Source organism: Nyctibius grandis, chromosome 7 (genome assembly GCF_013368605.1).
Source record: "Nyctibius grandis isolate bNycGra1 chromosome 7, bNycGra1.pri, whole genome shotgun sequence".
NCBI classification, from domain to species: Eukaryota; Metazoa; Chordata; class Aves; order Nyctibiiformes; family Nyctibiidae; genus Nyctibius; species Nyctibius grandis.
The window spans coordinates 660,680-675,501 of record NC_090664.1 but is presented as its reverse complement, the minus strand read 5'-3'; the positions used below and the strand labels follow the sequence as shown (position 1 = coordinate 675,501).

Sequence of the window (14,822 nt, the reverse complement as noted above, 5' to 3'; positions counted from 1 at the left end):
TCCAGTGTGTCCCATGCTCTTTTGGGGGTGAGATAAATAAGAAAAATTTTACTTTGTGTGTGAGAAAACACCAAGGAACAAACTGATTATAGAAAATCCAGGCAGGGGAATTAGAGCATTCACGGGGTAAGCTCTTTGAAACAAGCACAATGTATTTCCTATGGGCTCGTACAGAGCACCAAAGGGTACTGAGCGTAATCAAGGCATGTGAGAAGTTGTGCAAGAACATGTCAAACAATAACATGATTAGATGTGCCAGGATCTGACACATCTACTTTCCTAATACTTTGACTCAGTTCTTTTCTGGGAACGGGTGCTGGCAGGCAACCTTCCTTTTATTGCCATAGCTATTGCTGCTCTGCATTTGTCTCTGAGCTTTGTGTTTGGCAACGGAGAAACTACCTGGATGAAAGAGTCATCACGGAAATAATTTTTGCTCGATGATTTTTATTGTAATGTCCATCTCTGCTAGGTGCATTGTGGAGACAAGTTTCTCAGAATATCTGTTACTGCTGTACCTGGGTAAATCTCATTGGTCTGTGTATCTAATTAATATGGTCTGCTTCCCTGGCTCAGCCATGCTCACTAACCAGACTGTCATTGGCAAAGAGCTTGTCCCACCGTCACAGGGCATTTTTGCTGTTCACAACATCCATTTTTTCCTCAACCATGTGGTACTGATTCTGAACAGATGAATATCACAGAAGTAAGGACTTGTATCTAAGATGGCTGCATAAAAGTTTTGTAAATGTGTAAACACTTGTGTGGATTAAAATCTACGTTTTTCCATGCAATAGTCTAATGAGAAGGGGAAAAAGTGAGCAAGCTCACCTTTTCTTTGCATCTCAAACGTGGTTAAATCCTATATCCTCCAAATAAAAGGCTGGAAAATTCTGCTCAGCTGGTTTTGTTGACCCCATTTCCATGCAGAAATTACTGTCAGGATTAGGGTTTCTTTCAAAAAAAGAATTTCTGAAAACTACTTTATTCAGGGTATATATAAATATATACAAAATATAAGAAGTTAATATAAAGTGTTTTAACTTTGACTAATCTTTCTTAAAGAAATTCACTGGGTTTGTACTGTCTAGGATTTTTAAGATTGTTCATGAGGATTTGTTACATTATTGCTGTGATTTTGCTTGCAAAATATAAGCAGAGAATTATATAATGTGTACTCTCTGTATCTGAGGATAGTTTGTACGTACAGAGTTATAATAAGGAGGGAAAGAGCTCTTAACACCATCACCTTCATTTATCAGCTTTAGCCCAAGGCAGTTGGGTTGATGACAGCTTCTAAAATTTAATTTTTAATAATATCAAATAATGAAAAAGCTCAATTTATTTGATTAAGAAAAGTATTTAATAGGTCTTTCTATGAAAAACAACCTACTTGACTGTAGTCTGGCTCTAGGCGTCAGAGGCATTAAGCAAAAGTTATGTTCAGAAGCAAATGAACCATTTCTGACAGTGCTGGAGAACTGAACCAGTAAAACCAAAAGAAGCAACTGGAGGCAGAGCGGGTTTAGAGGGGTTTATTTTAAGCCCGAAGTTTCACAGCCAGCTGTTGATTCTGATACACAGAAACCAAATGAAGCTGAAAGAAAATAGCACTGAACACAAGAGAACAAGAGCTAAACCAACACTCGCTCCTCTGTTTGTTCAGCGCTTGAAGCTGTGACATCGAAGCTGACTTAACAGGAGCATTTTCCTGTTCAGCTGGAGACTCGCATGCTTTTTCTCATTCCTCCCCTGGGCACCACGCAGCTTTTCCTCATTTTTTTAATTTTTAAAGAACAGACCAGTACTGACCCATGTTGAAGGGGGCTACCACACCCCCAGTGCCACTTTGCACAGGGCATAAATGAAGCTCTGAAGAAAAACTTCAGTGGACCACATCCCTCCTGCCGCTGCTTGTCCTCGGATTGGTGAGCAAGAGGGAGTTACTGCATGAAAGGTGGGGCTAAGTGGAGAAAAAGATTGATATAAAAACAACCCTGGGCATGAAGGACGCTTGCCTTGTGTGTTTCAACCACTGTCACAAAATTAAGTTCATCCTTCAGGGAAACTGAAGAACTCACCACAACTTTTTAAGAATTTTCTTTTCACGTGCAGGATTGTAGGAGTTGAATCTTATCTTCACCCATGTGCATTTGGTGGCAGGAATAAGGGAAGAGCAGTAAAAGAGCCTTCATTTCCCTGCAGGCAGCATTTTCTGCAGACACCTTCACGCTCGCATTTGTGCACCCTGTGTCGATGAGGAAACCTGCAGTAGCAGCAGCACGGTCAGCATCACATGCACTTCTCAAACTTTTATTCCCATTCGGATTGTTCTTCCCAATAATCATAGGTAGCTCTTACCACCGTATTGGTTTTTTTCCTTTTGCTCTGCCATCTCTTTTACTAGCTCATATTCCTGCTGTTATCTTTTAATTGATCACAAAAAAAAAAAACCTCACACACAAAAAGACACACACCCCCTCCCACCATCCCACCACTGGTTGCAACCAATGATTTTTACTGCATCAGTTACAGTTTGTCTGCTGGTGTTTCCATCCCAGTTGTGAGACTTCAGTACGTTGGTTTCTTTTCAAAGTGTGTTAGCTGGCTTAAGGTCTGCTGCTAGTTAGAAAACAAAACTTCTTCAAGCTGTCTCCTTTACTAACATATGTATATAATCCCAATTCTCTCCTCTCGGCTTTCCTTTTCCTCTTTTCACACTTAGTGTTTGTCAGAGCTTCTCCCCGCACTGAGTCTCGCAGGGCAGGGAACCTGACGGTTGAAACCTCTGAAGAAAAGTCATGGCAAAATGCCGTATCACGTTGTATGCTGTACATATTAAATACTATCAAAAATTTGTCCATTCTTCTCAGCTCTTTCACTTCTTTCCTATTTGCTTATGGGCTATGAATTACTTAACGGGTTGACCTGAATTATCGTAATACTCCACGTTGTGCATACACACTTTATAAAATAATTCTAATTTATGAAGTTCTTTAAGACTCTAAGGTAAAAGGTGACAATGACTTCCAAGTTATTACCATCAAATTATTGTTTGTTACATTTGTGGAAATACTCTGAGGTCTCAACAGATCTGCTGAAAGCAAGAGACACTTAACGACTTATTCCTGGCTGTATTTTCTGCCCTGAGATAGCATTAGGCTGCAATAAATTCCTAATCGGTCCCAGTGGCTGACAGAGTGACTTGTGTCTTTCCAGCAGGTACTGTCCACATTCGTATACCCAATTTCCTCGCTGAAAAACCCTGCCGTTGTTGAGAAGGGTTTGACAGTTGGAAAGCAAACTTCACAAAGTCCCCCTGGAGTGGTCTGGGATTGTCAGCAAAGCCCTTTGTGTAACCCAGTGTGACTGAGTGCGCTGGCTAACACCCTCTCTCTGCATCCCGCTGTGTATCCTCTGAGCGACACCAAACCAGTGCAGATTTTATTTTCTCTGAAAACAATTTATTTGCAGGTTTTGCGACAATTGATGCTGTACAAAAGATGGCCAAAGCTCCTGACCATAGGAACTGCACTCCAAAAATCTTCCTTATGGCCGCAAGCCCCATTCCATGGATGCTGAGGGAGGAGGGAAGTTCATTGCAGGGTGGGACACCCGACCTGGGGTGCCCGCTGCCGGGCTAAGGCAGGCTCCCATGGCCCTTGGCACTCAGCCTGCCCTGCCCTTCTTGTGCAAGTGTGGTTGGCTGGTCACCCAGCACAGCCTGGGGACAGGCTCAGGAGTCACCTGTCGGCCCCTGCAGCCACGTGTAGCTTGTGCCACTGTTGGATTTAGTGCTGAGCTTTCCAAGTAAAACCCACCTGCTTGTTTCAGCCTACGTTTGGATGACTTTGTTCTTTATGAAAAAGGCTGTGTTGTGACAAGAGCAGCTCACCACCAATAAAATACCTATTTTCTTGTCCTGCACCCCATTATTACTAGATCCGCTATCTATTTTTTTACAAGTTTTTTCCATGCTACAGCTCATTCAGCACCATGTGGCAGAATGGTTGCTGTACTGCAGATGCATACTGGGGGTCTGACTTTTTTTTGGTTCTCTCCACGCTGAGGTTATTGTCCCTGAAAGATTGCACGGCCTGCAATTTAACCTAACTCTCTTGTGAATGTAATCAGGCCTGGGAATTCCAGAGCTATAGGAAGTAAGATAAATATATAGGGCATTGCCCATTCCCTGATGAGCACCCCACTGTTGCCGGTACCCCTCGCACCCCTCGGTGCCCTGCTTCTCTCTGCAGTCACCAGGTGCTGGGTGGGAAGGGGGTCGGGCACGTTTTGTTTACTTGACTCTCACCTTTGGCTGCAGAGGTTCTCTTCCTGAGACTTCTTTTTATTCTGTGTCCTTATTTAGATACTTATTTTAATTATTCAATGGCTGTGTCATATGTGATTCTAGGGAAAGCCCGACATAACTCAGTTGCACCCACCTGTGCCTTATGAAGTTGCCTATAGGGGTGAAAAAAATATTTTAGTCAGGGTTTTTTTTTTACTGTGAATGGCACCAATCAGAAAATATTTGTTACAGATGCAAAAAGAAGTTGATTTATTTTGAAGTGAGACACCGAAACCAGTAGATGAAGACAACTAGGACATCCAACAGGTAGAGAGGGGATGCAGACAAATAGAGAAGTCCAGCACACTGTCCATAAGGCCGTTACAGTATTTCTTCACTTGTGCATTGTTCTTCTCTTTCCCTTCTCTCAGTTGCGCTCTGTCAGTTAATGGCTGATTTAAGTGTGCTGTAAGTTAATACCTTCCCCGTGGAGTGCTGTTGCAGAGTGAAAACATACTGATTACTGTGCTGGTGTGGAACAAAAGAGCCCTGAGTCCAAAGCTTTGTGTCCAGTGGAGAAGAATGTGAAATACTACAGAGAAAGGTATAAACTCTCTGTGTACCTAATTACACAACGTGGAGGCAAGGGCGAAACATTACTGTTGAACTCAACTTAGCATTAGCTTCTCAGCTTGGGTGTGAGGAGCAGGGGCACAGTTCTACCTGTTTGATCTCACAGCTGTGTAATCATAAGCATTATAGCTAATTGATATCAACGGCTGCTCTTAAAACATGTTCTTTCAGGGATTCAGCTAGAAGTATAAGGTTGGAGAGGGATTTCTACCCAGATATTTTTTTCAATTATTAAAAATGCTCAGTGCATGTTGTTGATGACTCTCTGAATACAGGCAGTGAGGGACCTTTCCTTTTGGTCAGTTCCATATTTGTTTCCATGTCATGTTGCTCCTGAAGAATGTTACTGTTGAAACTGACTGCTTCTTTTTCTTCTTGTTATTTAAAGAAGTAACAAGTTTCTTCTGTTTGGGAAATACCCAGACATGTATTTACCTATAGGCGTGTTTGGGAAACACAAAATAATATTTCACACAGAATCACAGAATCAACCAGGTTGGAAGAGCCCTCTGGGATCACCGAGTCCAACCATTGCCCTGACACCACCATGGCAACTAGACCAGGGCACTAAGTGCCATGTCCAGGCTTTTCTTAAACCCCTCCAGAGATGGTGACTCCACCACCTCCCTGGGCAGCCCCTTCCAATGGCTAATAACCCTTTCTGTAAAGAAATTCTTCCTGATTTGATGCAGAATACTTCCTAAAGCTTTTTTTTTTTACATACACTTTTGAAATGAATGTTGTGTCTGCCTCACAGAGCGGCACCCATTTCACTAACACAGACAAGTGTAGGTCAGCAGAGAAGTAAACGTTTGATAAACCAGTTTATTTGTAGTACCATGAAATGAATGTAAACAAAAATATTCTCCTAGAAAATATTTTCCTTGAAAACCTGCCAAGATTTGTTGAATACATCCGTCTCGACAAGGCACTTCAACTGAGATCAGATAAAACCGTACCTCGCAGTGAACAGCTGCAGCTATTTTAAACTGAAGTTAAACAAGCATGAGAAAACGGGGATGAAAAAAACACCACCACGGGAAAAGTAATTAGCTTGATACAGAACAATCTGCAGCGACGCAGGACATAAAAAAGCGCAGCCTAATTACAGCGGTGACTCCCTGAGGACCTGAGTGACTGACCAGGCTTCCCGGGGGGCTGCATCCGTACGGGTGAGATCCTCGTCCCTTCGCACCCACCGGCCGCTCTTTCCCCTTCGGGACACCCCCCCCACGCGCCCGCCCCGCATCCCCCGCACGGCACAGACCGGCACGGCCTGGCCGCCGTACCTGGCCAGCTGCCGGTGCGACGGGCCGCCGGTGTCCCCCCCCGTGACGGCGGCGGGCAGCCCCGCGGCACGCGCCCCCTCAGGGCGGCCCCGCCGGCGCGTGCCGGGGGGCGCGGCCCGCGCTCCGCACCGCGCGCTGCGCTGAGGGGGCGCGCGCCCCCGCCCCGCCCTTCGCCCGGCCCCTCCCCGCCCATTGGCCGGCGGCGCGCGGGCAGGTGCCGGCGGGGGCGCGGCGGGAGCTGCCGCCGCCCGCACCGGCACCGCAGCAGCGCCCTGTGGCGGGGGCGCGGAGGCGGCGACTGCGGGCTCTCGCCTTGCGGCGGCCGGTGCGGAGCGGGAGCGCGGCACCTGTGCCCGGCGGCTCCGCGCAGGGGGCCGGCGCGGGGCGGCCGCAGCCCCCTCCCTGCATGAAAGACGGGGCGCAGCCGCCGCCGCTGACTCTGCCCGTACCCCGAGCGCGGGGGAGCTGCTGCCCGCCTGCCGTTCTGGTGCAGCCTTCGGCCGAGGGTGAGTACGGCCGGGGGCGCAGCCGCCGCCCCCCGCGGGCTGGGGCAGGGGCGGGGGGTCGCCGGCCAGCGTGAGCGACGGGGCCGGCCGGCGCCCTGAGGGAGCCTGCGGCAGGGCCGCGGCTGCGGGGCCGCCCGCCGCAGCGCCCCGTCGGGGGGCGGTCGGGGCTTGGCCTGCGGTGGGTCCCCCCCGCCCCGCTTGTGAGGGGGCCGGGCGGCGGGTCCCGCGGCCGCGGAGGGGCCGTCGCCCTGCGCGGGGCTCGGGGCCGGGACGGGCCGCTCCTCCGCAGCGGCTCCGCGTGCGTGCGGAGGGGGAGCGGCGCGGTATTCGGCTGCTTTAATTACCGGGCAGATGTCTGAGAAGCTTCGTAGCGTTCTGCGGACAGCGTGGCTGTTCGAGCGCCGTCACTGGAGTGCTGCTTTTATTATTTTCATTATTATTAATTATTATTATAGTGTTTAACTCTCGATCAACTTCCCCGCGAGCCCGGGGGTGCTCTGCGTGGCGGTGCCTCCGCTCCCTTTCCGCGGGTGCGTTACGCCTTCCGCGCTTGCAGTTGACCCTTCCGACAGAAGCAACGTGCTTTTTCCTCGTATCAAGGTCAGTTTGTCGAACCTGCTGAGGAAAATACCATCTGGCTCGGGCTGACTTTTCTTCGGGAATCTAATTAAGTAGGAGCGCGCGTTGCGCTGGGGTTTGTGTTGTGTTTTAGGAGAACGTAAGCAAATTAGATGGCAAAATGCCTTAGAGCGCGTGTGCGTCCCTCCTCAAGCGTGTTTGCAGCGATGTTAACTGCATCTAGCAATCTATTTTGATAAATGGTGGTTTTTGCCTTATACCTACCTATTTACTATTTCCTGCGCTTCTGAAAATGTGGGTAGCTGTCTCGCTGTGGAGCCTGAGTTTGTTAGAATAGGCACAGCAAGGATTTTGGCAATAAAGGCTTTTACTTGTTCCTCTGATAACCCTTTTCTGGAAGGCTATAGAGAGAAAGGAAGGAAAGATAGTTTAGTTCTCGTATTAGTAGACGTTTTTCTGACTTTGAGGGAACTGTCATCAAGCTGGACAGGTTTTTATAGTTGCTTATTAATGGTGACAGCAGTTCCCTGTGAACTGCATTGAGACCACTGACTCTGTCCTTGCGGTTAAGCATCGAACAGTAATGCTTGCTACACACCTCCAGCTTGAGAAAGTGAACAGAGCTGTGTTAAAAAGCAGGTGCTGTGTCTTGTATGTAATCCCTCAGGCTACTACCTTACCTGTCGTTACTCAGGTACCAGATTCTATCAGAGCGTATTTACTGATGCTTTATCCCTGAGCATCCAAAAAGGTACTCAGCGTTCTGTAGCCTTCCTATGGAATTTGTCAGATAACTTAGTATGATGCATATAGCAATTAAAAACAGGAGAAGATAATTTTCAACAGCTGTTGTACATTAATGGATAGTGAGAGCTCCCAGGAGTCAATTCCACCCCAGCAGCCACCGCTGGGATGAGAGGTACTTAAAGAGCACTGTCCCCCGTGACAGGACTGGCATCTTGCACCTGCTGCTGATTCAAGTAACACAATATTGTCCTTTCAGACAGGTTAATGTCTTCATCTGAACCAGTGCTGTGTAGGAGAGATGCAAGATTATGAAAGCGAAGCTAAAAATGTTGTTTATTTTCCTGAGTTGTTCTCCTGCTTCCACCCTAACTCGATGAATACAGCTGAGTGCACTGACAACTGATCGCTAAACCAGGCTTTTGGGTTATATAGGGTATACCCAAGTGTATGAACACAGTAGGAATTCACCTTTCTTGCTTAATAGTTCCAGTAAACAGAACACTGGAAGAACTTCTGCTTAAACAAAAAAAATCCCTAAACTATTCATGGGTGATGCTGGAGAAAATCTGTATGTACCAAATGCACTATTGTTCATAAACAGTACATCTGTATGAAAATGTGACTCCTTTGTGTTGCTGCCAACATCAATGTGCCCTGTTATCAGACTGGAAACTGCTGTTTGGCAGCGTAAACCACCTTAACTTGCCCTTGGGAAGTTGGACAAGTTGAAAGAAACCAGTTGAATATAGTTCCATGAAAGCCATAGGGACAAATTTTTCTCTTTGAGAAAGCCCATTCATTTGTTTGAACGGACTAATCCAGCCTTCCCATGGAGGGCTTTATTTGCCTTCCTTTTGGGTCCTGGCAGGTGATTTACTAGCCAGATTCTTGGAGATAACTGATAGCCAGAAGATAAACCAGCCCCAGGTTTCTTATTTTCAGAGGTTTATAGCAGCTTACTTTCAAGGCCTCTTGTTACTTCCTATTATCTATATGCTCTATTTACCTATTGATCAATTGATGATCATAAAAGAAAAACTAATATTGGTGTTTGGTATTCAGATTATTGCAGTTATTACTGTCTATTGGTTTAAGATATAAAGCATTACCACAGGAAATTAATTTTGCATTCTTCAAGGCAAACTACACCTCCAAATAAAATACCAGCTAGTGAAGTGGAGGAACTTACCCCTGTGGAGATTAATCTTGAAGACGGGAGACTTTCGATGGCATTGTCTCAAGGTGACTCATGGCAATCAATTAAGTCATCGTCCTGAGTTTTGCTGGCACTGGCTGGCAGGTGGGAAGGGAAACTCTAGCCTGTCGTACTGCTGAAGACCCAAGCTCAAGTTCTGCTGCGCAGCAGTTCCAAAAATCTTCTCTTTCTGGACTCTTCCTTGTAACATATGTGGCTTATTGATGGAGAAGAATAAACAGCTAAGTGACTTAACGCAGCCATAGTTTCTGGATCAAGTCTGTTTAAAGGGTGCTGAGGTAATTTACTGTAGAAAACAAGATGTAGTCTCTTCTTTGTGATAGCCATCTCAAGTGCAGAGCTTCATTCAAAGGCTGTTAAAGGCCATGGCATTTCCACTGGCTCTAATGAGTCTTGAAGCCAGGCAACAGCCTGAAATATTTGGGTTTTATTAATAACAAAACAATCCCTTCTGCAACACCCTCCACCCACCTCCATGCAGAATCATATGTGGCTCTGCTGTTGTAAACTAACTTTCTGTTCTTGGAGGAAGACAGTACATAATCTGTTGTTTTCCTTCTGGAAAGGAAAGAAAGCAAAACATGTTTACAACTCAAGGAGTAAATTTTCTGTTCTGCTTTTGTGATGAGGCGTTTTATCTCTTCTGAAACTAATACAAGAAGAGCTTCTTTGCCTGTTAGGCATTACTTCTGACAAAGAAGGTCATTTTAATGTGGTTTTCTTCTGTCCCTTTTGGGCTGTATGAACAGGGTGTTGTGTCACAGGGCAATCCAAATAGAACAGTGCTAGTTTGTGCCATTATCATCAATTGCTGCGGCGTGGATGTTCAGCATGTTATTTAAGTGCTGTTGACAGAGATGCAACAAACACTCTCCTGAAATACCTCGCGTTGCAGAATGTATCTATTTTTCTAACCATTGTTAATCTTGCAAGAGATTGATTTCCCTTTTTTTTCCCCCTTGAGAGAACTGATCCCTCTGCCCCTCAGTGGTCATCCCCAGGAGTGCTTGGTCTGCCTTTCTGGAAGTTATCTCAATGCTTGCATCTAGCTGTCATAAGTGCTTTGACATTTGTTTGACAGACCGTGAGGTGGATTTAAGTTAAACCATAGTGTGTGAGTTGGAGCAACGTCAGGTTTCAAAAACAACTGAAAGAACTTCGGGGAGGATTCTAAAAGGTATAATCTGGTCATGTTGTTTTTTACAGTCTCAGTTGGCTTGATCTAAAAGGCAGTGCTGAAAATTGTCCATATGTTAATCAACACAAGCATGAAAGTCATGGGCTGAGTCACAAATGAGAAGAAAAGAGTTCACCTGTAGAGGAAGATCAACCTGATTATTCCACCCCCTACTTCTCTTGTAATGTTTAGTGACGAGGCTTCAGATTCCTGCTGCAAGGTAGTATCACAGGTCAAAAAGAGGGGAATCAGTGGATGAAATACTGTGGACTCAGGTTCCACACACGATTAAGTGAACTGGACTTCCTCCGTGGAAATATGTCATCTATGTAGTTGTGGTAGGTGAAGAATACCTAAGGCTGTGCTTTCAGTTGGGAGGAAAGTTGGTGTCAATGTTGTATCAAGGTCCAAACGGCCTATTATGGTGGATACTGGAAATCTAACAATCGGGATAAGCTAAGGTAGAGGACTAGAAACAGGAATTTTCTTCCTAAAACTGATGTTCTTCATGTAGGCTCATCAGAGGAGCATGCTATTTCAGTGTACTGGTAACGCTGCTTCAGTCTTCAAGAGTGGGCTCTGATACAGGGAACTGCATTAAAAAAAAAGTTAATAAGGAACAGAGGAGTCTTAGCTAGTTCCTAAAGATGGTGGCTTAACTTGATTAAGTTGATCAAATAATAGTTTCTCTGGGACTCAAAAAGGTGCCTGTGCTGGCTGGCTGATTCTCTAAACCTGTAGGAGGGTGAACTGCTTTGGTTCCCTAGTTTAAAGCAAAGGAGCTGTGAGGCTGCTCAAGTTTGGATCCAAATATGAGTGAACCAGCAGTCAAAACCTGACAGTGAAGTTGGCATTTGAACTTCAGAAAGTGCCTGACTGCCTTATGCTAGAATGTAAATGTTCCTTGTTTGTATGAACTTGGCATCCAGAACTTCAGGTTTGTGTTTGTTGGCCAGGGCTCAGATTATCTTTATGTTATGCCCTGTCAATATAAAAAAAAAAAAAGTAGCCAAGCTTGGGTCCAAAGCGGAGCCTCTTCTAAGCACAGTGTAGAGCAGGTCCCAGCGTCAACAAACTAATCCATTAACTCACCCACCTGACAGATTAACCCAGCTCCTAGTTTGGTTTTCAGAGGCTTTCTACAGCTCTCGCTTGATTTCTGCAGCTCTGGCTCTATTTTACTCTAGTTTTATGTCACTTAACAAATGCTTATCTAAACAATTCAGAGGCAGCCTGCTTCTGAAACGCTTTTTTCCATGCATGGGGCATAAGTTGTGTGTCAGCCAGCTACAGGCTGTTACTAAGTCTCAGTGAAGTGGGACATGTGGCATTACAGATGTGACTCTTTACTATTGTATCTGTTATGATTCTTGCTTGTTCTAGCATAAATCAGGGTTAGAAGCACTTTGCAGGTGCCAGAGTGAATGCAGAAGGCACCATCTTACAGTATTATTTTTGGTTTTTATTTCGTTCATTTACTTGCTAATCTGTAAAATTCAGTAATTTGCAGTGGGGTTTCCTGTCAGTGGTTTGAATTAGCAGTGATTTACTGTATTAAATTTGTTTTCACATCTGGCAGCACTAGAGAATACTGCCTCATTGTGGCAACTGCTGTTGGAAGCATTTTCTTACCTCTAAAAATAGAATTTCTGTCTCTGTCCTAGTTCTGCAGAAAGATTCTCTCAGTCAAAGGTTGGTTCTTGGATCGAACTTAAGGATATGCTGATGAGTGATATTTAGCAAGAGGGATGCAGAATATCAATTAATGTATGGTGTAGGGGGAAAAAATCAATTTTATTGTGTAGGATATTTTAAGTATGCCTGTGGTGTGTTTGTATATTGGTTGGTTTTTATATTATGGATGTTTTGGTAGCAGTCAAGCAATCCACTGAACTGTTGGCTTTTGTAGTTTGCATGGGTTGATGAAAACATGGCTTTCAAGTTATGATGAGCTTCTTAAGTTATCATAACCCTTTTGCTTGTACCATTAAAATGCAAAATTAAATTTATATGCAGATGTAAAATGCATAGTGCTTCCAGAGATGCTTGAGGTTTTACAAAAGCTTCACCTTTTCTCTCAGTGTCTTCTTCCCCAGATTAAAGGTATGAATAACTCGGATGAGAAGCCTTAGCACCACTTTGTGCAGTAGCGATGCTTTGGCACGAGTTATCTCGGTGGACCTGTATTTTTGTGGTTAGTTGGTTGAATGTTATCTGTGGGATGCTCCTCTATAGCTATTCTTACAAATAGTGGCTGCTGTGGTACTGGGAAAGGCATTTGATTTTAAAACACATACTTGTCACATGCTGCTCCACAGCTCCTATGGTAGTGGACCTTCTGTATCATTCAGTTTCTTCAGGCCAATGAAGATGGGATGATGGCATCTTGAGCTAACGTTGAGGAGAGCGGTGGGAATACAAATGCGCTTTTGGTTTAGTATTTTCTTCACGATGGCTGAAGCTGAGGAAGTACAGTGTGAAGGCTGATCTGCCGGGTGTGTTCTGGTTTGGGTTTGATGGGAAGGTGGAGGAAGGGACCTGACTCCGTTCAGCGGCCGCTGTTCTCTTTGTGCGGGGAGCCTGGGTACGCAGCAGTAAGCTCTGAGACCCGCTTTGGGCATCCAGAGGGGAGCCCTTGCAGCCTCGTGCTTACAGACCTGCGAATCTCTCATATTAGGCTCTTGGGGATCAGTTGCATGCCCTAACTGCACACGCTGGCTTTCTCCCTGACCTGCGATGATTTGCCTTCAGGTTGTCAACAGTCCGTTACAGTAATGAGCTGCATTTCATGCTTTGGATTGAAGGCAGGTGGAAAAGAGGCCAATCATCCACGATACAATTGTGTGTCGGCGCATTACTGCTCCAGTTTTGTCTTTTTCTCCAACCTGTCTTCCTCGTTTCGGGAAGAGTAACAGTCTCACACAGTCAGAATACTGTCAGACCCATCATCTCGACTACGCGTTCTTCCATGAGACAGTTGCTACTAAGTAGAGAAAATAGAGCTGAACATGATTTCCCTAAATTCAGAGTAAACAATTGGAGATGAGGCTGAAGTAAAATTAGAAGATACAGTAACTAGCAAGCCAATGACAGTGAAATGCATGCTAGCAGTATATGCCAGGTGACCTACGATCTTTAGCAGCTGTAGTGCCAAATTCTGGACAAACATTTCCTCTAGGAGTTCACTGTTACCAGTGAGAAGATTATTCTTCTTCCCATTTTGAATTCCCACTGGGATTTATGCTTGTTTATCAGTTGTAGGCCTGATACATAGATACAAAATTACCACAATTTATTATGAAGATTATCTTTTTAATGACGTCCATATACTTTTGAATCTGTTGAAGGTAGATGACAAAGGCCATCCTCCAATGTAATCTTTAGTCTTTTTCTATAAAAACAACTTTGCTATTTAAATAAAATAGTTCCTAGTTTCTAGAAACAGTTTAGTGTGCTGTGTTCTGCCTCTGGAAGGGTGCCATCCTTAGGTGAGAAATGCCACTCTTTTTTAAGTAAAATGTGACTTCAGTGGAGCATTTTTGCTTCTGCTGTTTCATATTTGGTGCTTAAAATAATGTAAGACATGGAAGCAAGAAGAATATGAAACTCCTGTTTGTTTTCTAAATAGGTTAAAATTTAAAAACACCCAGTGCTAACCTTTGACCTTCACGATTTACAATTTCCCCCATTATAGTATGTCCTGACACTCTTCTAGACAAGAAGTACACACAGTTATTGTAATAACTTGCATTAATAAGGAGCATTTCTCCCAGAAGGAACAGAATTAATTTCATGGTTCTTTTAAAAACCTGCTGCTTCACCCCACACCCCGCAATGAAACAAATCTAACTTTGCTCAGGAACTTGTAAGCTGCTCAGTTTTCTACACAAATCTCACATAAAATTAGTACGAGGCTGAAAGGAAGATAATTTTCTGCTTTGGTTATAGACCCGGAAATGTGGGCAGTAAATCTTATTGAAAATCAGTGTGGGTACAAAGAATAACATCCTCTTTGAGATATTTGTCTTGCATCTTACTTAAAATGCAGTACCCCAGATACAAGTCCTCGTGTTGAAGTCAGTTGGGCTGTATTTAATTTTTCGTCTGAAGAGGTGGCTTTGTATTTCTGATGAGTATCTTTTCCCTCTTGTTATTTTGGGACATCAGTTTATTTCCCACAAAAAGGGAAGAATATCTGCAATGCTGTTTACTGCAGCACCTGGATTTCTTGCAGTTTAAAAAAGATTAAGAAATCTATGATCAGTGTTAATTATGCCTCATTTTGGCTTAATGATGTTGTAGAAGGCCACCAAATTTGTCAGACACAATGTGCCCTTAGTGAAGCCATGTTGGCTGTCACCAGTCAGCTCCTTGATTTCCGTGT

At 44.6% G+C, this 14,822-nt stretch overlaps 1 protein-coding gene across 3 annotated transcripts in view; it reads left to right on the top strand.

Moving 5' to 3' along the window:
• The window catches only part of MYRIP (myosin VIIA and Rab interacting protein), a 262,226-nt gene that overhangs the window by 66,579 nt on the left and 180,825 nt on the right, over window positions 1-14,822 (top strand). Inside the window, exon 1 of one of the 3 annotated variants that reach the window (XM_068404756.1) lies at window positions 6,648-6,719. The exons of the other annotated variants lie outside the window; for them this stretch is intronic. The gene's annotated coding sequence lies outside the window, so the exon portion shown is untranslated. Of the gene's footprint in view, window positions 1-6,647; window positions 6,720-14,822 lie in introns of those variants that run through there. 3 annotated transcript variants of the gene reach the window in all.